The sequence below is a fragment of the Trachymyrmex septentrionalis genome, unplaced genomic scaffold (genome assembly GCF_001594115.1).
Source record: "Trachymyrmex septentrionalis isolate Tsep2-gDNA-1 unplaced genomic scaffold, Tsep1.0 scaffold32, whole genome shotgun sequence".
NCBI classification, from domain to species: Eukaryota; Metazoa; Arthropoda; class Insecta; order Hymenoptera; family Formicidae; genus Trachymyrmex; species Trachymyrmex septentrionalis.
The window spans coordinates 687,215-694,636 of NW_017305485.1; the positions used below are offsets into that span (position 1 = coordinate 687,215).

The window sequence follows — 7,422 nt, forward strand, 5'->3', positions numbered from 1 at the left end:
TTCGGGAACAACACTCTTAAGAAGATTCAAGTGAAGGCGTGGCACAAACATTTTTAAAAGGACGAGAAGCAGTTGAAAATGAAGGTAACCGACGTCGATTTTAGCTGGAAAGGTTCTTACAACTGTATTTTTTTATTTCAAAAGAGTTTTGTACATTGATTTTCTCCATGAACGTCATACTGTGAACGCCGTATAGTACTGCCGATTTTTGACGAAACAAAACTCGCATATTGTCGGAAAAGACGCGAATTTCCATCACGAGACGTTATCCTGCTGCGAAATAATGCCCGGTCCTATACAGTTGCTCAAACTCGACAAAAAATTGAGAATTGGTTATGGATTATACTGGAATACCTTCCGGACTTATTGCTCTGCGATTATCATTTGTCTGGACCACTAAAAGAAGCACTCGGAGGACAGAGATTTGATGATAATGTTGCTGTCGAAGCGTTCTTGCGCAATTGTGACTGGTATCACAATCATCTCTATTTTACGATAGCGAAATAAAAAACTACCTAGTGGGAAAAATGTGTTTCTAAGTACGGAGAGAAATAACTTTGTATGCTTGTGTTTTTATGGGCTTCAATAAATTAAAAAAAAAATTAAATCCGGTTTATATTTGATTCACCCTCATGTTATCAATGTAATTTAGAATTGATAGAGTAAAATCAAAACTTGTATCCCTTATTATAGATAATTTTCAAATTTATTAGAATAGACATCTTTTATAAGCTGGCCTTGTATGTATTAAATTTCAATTTTTGTGAGTAGTATTATTATAACAAGCTGAACTTATAATTAAAATATTCATTTAATTTATAATGATTAAAAAGCACTAATTAATTTCAATGCACCAAAATAATATAACTTGTATAAAAAAGAATATGAATACTAAGTTTGTTTTGATCACAATTCAAATTTGCAGATGTAACATAAGAAATATAATGACTGGATCCAATTAGACCCACCGTCAACTCCAGAAGATTAATATCAACTACTTCAATTTTCTAGGTCGTTCAGCTTTCTAAATCGTAACGCTAAATATAATATGGATACCGATAGGCAACTATGATCAGCTATAAAATTTAAAGTTAATTTCAAAGAATACACCGATTTTTTGGTAGTATAAGGTTTTTAATCATAAGGGGATATTGTAAAATGTAAAGCAACGATAAAATAGTACTTCGAACCGATACAACTGAATAATGTTCCATAATCTTTGCTTTATTACTGATAATTTTGATAGTTTCGTTTTTAATAGTATTATATAGATACGCAAGAATGCAACGCGACGTTTGCCGTCGCTCGCTATGCGAAGCATACATCAAAAGATGTGTCTCTACGCTATAAGAAAGAATGTAAATTACAGCAATAAGAAATTCATGGAAATCACATTTATAGAAATATAATTTACTGTAATCCTACAAATAATGGAAATGTATTGCATGTTCATGTAACTTTACATGTTTTTTTACAATATGATTATATTCACTGTAATAACACCTCTCTCTCTTCTATTTTTTTAATATCAAATCAAACAAGAGACCATCTTTATATTTAAAAAAAAAACGAAAGATGTGGAAGACACGTCAAGAAAAAAACAGACTTAAGATTAATTTACAAATACAAACATAAAACAGACAATCGATATGAAATAATTTGGCTATTATAGCAAATTTAACTAAATCCACGTAAAAATTAATTTATCAGATCAATCCATTCAGATTCAACGTATAAACAAAAAGTAAAACTATTTCGATCACCAAGATTCATGACTTCATAAATTTTACAAAACAATTCCTTTAGCTCCTTATCGTTGCAATTCTGAATGCTACATATATCTTTTGACAACAATTCCTCTAAACATAAAAGTATGATTCAATCCGTAAGGAAAACTTCCAACAGTTGCAAAATAAATGTTCTGTTAGATATGATCATTTGCTCATTGTTCAACTAATGACAGTAATAATAATCGAGCGTTTCGAGAGAGCTTGGAAGACCATCGCGTTCATCATGTCTTTTTCCACCAAAAGAGGAAAAAGAAAAATACAAAATATAAAAATACAAAAAACAATACCCTATAGCGTAGACGTAGATCCTCCGGATCGAACTTCCTTCGTCTTTCGTCGAGAGTCACTTCGTTCACCGCGTTCACCGCGAGTTTAAACAACGCGGTTTCGCGCCGCGGAAACTGGAACGCAACGCGAGCGAAAAACGATCGTCGCGGGCACGAGAAACAGACGCGGACGACGAGATGGAACCGAGGCGAGAGGCGAGATCGAGACTGGGCTGTGAAAGAAACGACCGACCAGATCGCGGCGTTCTGTAGCGCGCGCGCGTGTGGTACGACGCGAAGGGAGTCGGAGGCGGAGTCGCGCGCGTTTCGTGCTAACTTCAGACCGCCCTTCTCGACGTGCGCCGGCCAGCCCGCCCGCGGCAATTTCACGTTGCATCGTCTCGCGTCGCGTTCCCTGCATCGACGATGACAGCCTTTTTTTTTCTCATTTTCTTATGTTGGACACCAAAATGTTTAAACGAAAATACTTATGGGATTTCCTATATATAGATTTCGCTATTTTTTTCTAACAATTTTAGAACTTTTGAAGAAGAAATAAATAATATAGATTTCTTAATTATTAATTTTATTGCCAGCCTTGTAATACATATAACAATTATTCACACATATCGCTTTATTATAACAATATGACACAATTGTGATTTTAATTTAGTTGCACGCAGAAAAAAATAAAAACGTAAAGAAAAAACATACTTATAATAATTAAAAAACTATTTTTATTCTTCTACAACTAGTTATTACACTAAAAAAAATTGCATTTTATAATTAATATATTACAAAATTTTAATAATTTAAAACATTCAAATTCATTTTTTGGAATACTTTGTTTTTGAGTCATTATTATAGCAAATGAGCGATAAATTCCTCGTAATTTATTTTAAGAAAGAGAGAGAAAAGAAAAATAGTGAAAAATCTCGAAAAAAATGATAAAATAAAGTATCCCAGAGAACAAAAGAAGGTACCTAAAATTAAATTTATCCTAATAGCGTTTCGCGCATTGCTTTAATCTTTCTGTCCATATTCAAATAATATTTCATATTGTGGCTTAAGTTCCTAAGATTCTTTTATTTTTTTATCGTTTTTAAAGTTAAATTGAACGTAGCTTCAACGATTAAGATAATCATAGTCTTTTATCATGATTTGTCTTTCATTAATTGAGACTGGAAACGCATTTCTTGATGCATTCAAATATTTTGCATAAGCCACAAATCCTTTTAATGAATTTTATAATTTCTGACATGGAAAAAATTGCTTAGCACTTTTTTTTTACCATTATCCAACTTAACTTTTAAAAATGTATTATAAAAGTGTACAAACTGATTTTGATGATGCTTACTCGACCTGCGAAAAAGTCGTGACAAATCGAATGTCGGCCGCGAACAGGCGAATTATTATGTAATTGCACTTACGTAGCGCTTTGTGAGGCGTATTAAGCAACCATTGTTTTCGATCGCTTAATCACCGGTTAGGATGGATGTCAGGAATTAGGGTCAAGAGAACGATATCGCGTCGAAATCGCTGACTCTTGTCAAAGATATCGCGAATCGCAAGCACCAATCATATTCGCGAGGAAAATACCGAGAAGATACGATTATTCGACAATTACGCTCCTCGCAATATGTAGGTATATTGTATCAAATCTACATAAAATATTCTTTTTTATTTCAGCTCCTTTGTACATTAATGTGAAGATGGACGAATTAATGCGTTTTGTTCCAATAATGCATTCGCTTGATTACAAAATGGAAATTTGAGATTATTATTGAGCAGCCCGGTAAAAATAATAAATGTACAGGACGTATTCGAGTATATAGAGTTTAAGTGAATTTTGTGAATTATGGATATATATATCTTATTCTCTTTATAACAGATTTCAATCCCAATTAAAGATAAAGCTTTTTAGATCAAATTGCGATAACGCCCGAAGGATGTCATAAATAAATAATAAAGCTCCATCTTTTCCATTAACATTATTTAATTAAAATTTTATACATAAGGAATAGAGAGAGTAGATAGCTAAAGCATTTATTAATGTTCTAGGACCTTTTAAAAATATATACAGATAATTAAGAAGAAAGTACAAAGAACAATAAGTAGAATATAAGAAAAATTATATAAAAAAAGAGATAAGGGCCAAAGAAAGAAAAAAATATATAAAAAGAAGGAAGAAAACTACCGAGATTATAATTAAATCTTGATAAGAAGAAGTCATTGTAACAAAATTATAATTCTTTCTTTCCTTTGTTAATTTTCATTTAATTTTTATGGAAAAAAGGAGTCATTACAATAACTTGTTTTAAACAAGAAATATATTTATCAAAATTTATCTCTTTTTTATTCATACATTATATGTACTTATCTAATAAAAAATGAATAGTAAAAATAATATGAGCTATAACTAAATTGCGCCGACTCCTATGGCCCATTAACTCATTACTATTTTTACTACTTATTGTTAAGTAAAGCAGTCTTTAATAATTAAGTAATTTATTATTTAGCTACTATTCATATTTTATTATCTGATAAAAAATGTTATATTAGACTGTAATTTCTACATTTTACAATACGTTTATCGCTGCACGCAGAAAGGACGAGCATGGAAGAGCCAAATTGCGGAGGGAATGACGTACCGATAAATGAAGCAGCCGTCGCAAAATGTCGCGTAAACGCGTTACAAAGGGTGAGGGAGAAAGAGCGGAAGCCGCGACGCCATGTTGGGGCGGCATCCGCGAGCGGCTCGCTTCCCACGATTGGTTGAAGGCTCGTTCCGAAACATCAATTCGGCGCGCAGTCGTGCTCAGCCCCGACTTCTAGCGAAGCTTCGCATTCGATCCGCGAATCGCGACCGACCGACCGACAATACGGGAAAAGATCCGCTGCTTAATGGCGAGCCTTCCGCAATTCCGTGGACATGAATGCTTTCGTGCCACTTTCCTTATACTCGTGGGATTTCCATTTAACTGAATGAGTTAATATCGGCGCGCATATACGTCAAGAGAGCATTTTAGTATCCTGTATATGCGCGCAGTGGCCGCATTGCTTTATCTGTGAAGTCCGATAACGTTAGTAAGAAAAATGCGCGCATAAACTGCTTCAGGTCCGGGGTATATATAGAAGCACTTAAATTCAATATCTACAGTAACTTTCAGGAGAATAATCACGAGCGTGGGTCAACTCTGATAAAAATAAAAATCAGAGCGTAAGTCGAATGTAATGGGAAAGAATCAGAAACGTAAACGAAACTTCTAAGAACATCGAAATGTAAAAGAAGCGTAAATGCACTTTATATTTCATTGTTCCAATTTTCACCTTCTACGAGTTTCGTTACGGATCTGTTACATCCGATTTACCCTCTGATTTTTATTTTCATCAGAGAATGGTTGGACTGTCGATTCTTTATTCAATTAAATTTTTTCGTAAAACGGCCAGAATTGTCAGGAACTGCCAGAAAGGCAAACGTTTGACTTCGTAGATGTTTCAATCAGTCTTGTTTTTTTAAATAAGTACTACTTGAAATCAACGATTTAAAAAAAAACGTAGGGTTCTTTTGTTATTATTTTTTATTATATATATATATAAATTTAATTGCATACGTATACATATTTATATCATTTTTTAAAGAATTTTTAAGATATAGATTTAATAAATTTCAAAGTTTATATAATAAACGAAGATCTCTAAAATCTTTAAAAATCCAAACCGATAGGAAATCGATTGAAAGAGAATTTAGAGGTTAGATTTTTTATATATTTTTTCTTAAAAGATACTAGAAGATTTGTGGATTATCGCCGTGTTTTTATCCATTATAATGCCACTTTTCGGAAACCGTATCGTTCATTTCATCAGGATAAGAAACGTACTGATATCGTATCATGAAGTTTCCGAAACGTTGATATTATAATGGATGAAAACACGGCGATAATCCGCAAACCTTCTGGCATCTTTGAAAATAATACCCGTGAAAGCCTAAAAATTTAAGCGTTATATTTTTCTTAAAATAAATAGTTTTATTCAAGAATATGCGAATCAAATATAAATATAAATTGCTTATATGAACATCTGCGGTTGTTAATAAATAATATTTTTAATGCAATAAGAAATATAATTTGCAAACAATTATAATGTATCTATTAACGAAATTAACAATAGAATTTCTACATATGTAACTTTTTTATTAAAGGGAATTTAAAACTATAATTGAAATATTTGTAGTTAATTTAGTTGCAAAGTGCATTCCAATTTGCAAATTATATCTTATTGCTTTATAAGTATATTATTTATTTAAAAAAAAACAGAATAATAATCTAAATTGAGCTCTCTAAAGCTAAATAAACATTAATTAGAAATATTTGGGTGATTGAGAGCAATAATAACGCAGTTGGTGCATTTGATATTAACAATAGTATATTTCCTTTCTTACATTATAAATCGATCGAACGTTTCAGCTTCATTCGAGCTATCTTCAGCGATGCAGCAATTACATATAATGTTCTTGTTTAAAATTCTTGTGATGTATTAACTCGCAGAGTGCCACGAGTAGCTAAAGTCTCTCAATTCCAAATTTAAGTGCGTAACTGTCAAAAAGCAGTACGGCTAAATGATCGCTAAAGAGGAATAAAGAATTAGCTCGAGTCAGTTGTGAAGAGGAAAAGAGCGCAAGTAGGTAAGTAATTTTAATCTTAAAGATTAAAATCCTAGTCTGTGTGTGTGTCCTATGTAGAATGCATTGCAATTTTTATAATCAAACTTGTAAACTACATTTCTCTTTGAATCATGTTCAAGTAAATATTTTTGAGCTTTAATAATCCCATCAAGTTTATTAATGCTGGAAAAAGATAATTCGACATCAAGATTTTTAGTAATGTTCTTAAATTTTCCATAGATATATGGTAAGAATAGTAAAATGAACCATGACGTTTTTTCTTTATCTATTTGTATATTTTTCTTTTTATTTGATTGTTAAAAAGAAAAAAGTTTTATTTATTTTATTACATGATTATATATATTGGATTGCCTCTGATACATAATCAAACCAATTGTAATCACTCAGTCATATTTGCACACATCTAACATTCTTATGTTTTGCCTTTTTTTTTAATAATTGGAGCAATTTTCTTTTCCTTTGAATTACGTGTACATTGTATGGAAATTGAAATAATGTATATATTATATATATTATAGCATCGTGTTATTTAAATTACATCTCAATTATCTTTTAATGTATATAAAAACACTTGACAAACAAAAACGGAACGACTTATGCCCATTTCCACGAATATAGATTATCTCGGTTTAATTTACTCTTCGTCTTTTTCTAGTTCTAAAGATTAGTTGAATTGAGATTA

The 7,422-nt window shown here is 31.7% G+C and overlaps 1 pseudogene; it reads right to left on the reverse strand.

The window, feature by feature from the left end:
• Window positions 1-6,767: 6,767 nt before the first annotated feature.
• Window positions 6,768-7,422, reverse strand: part of LOC108749816 — a 1,791-nt pseudogene continuing 1,136 nt past the window's right edge.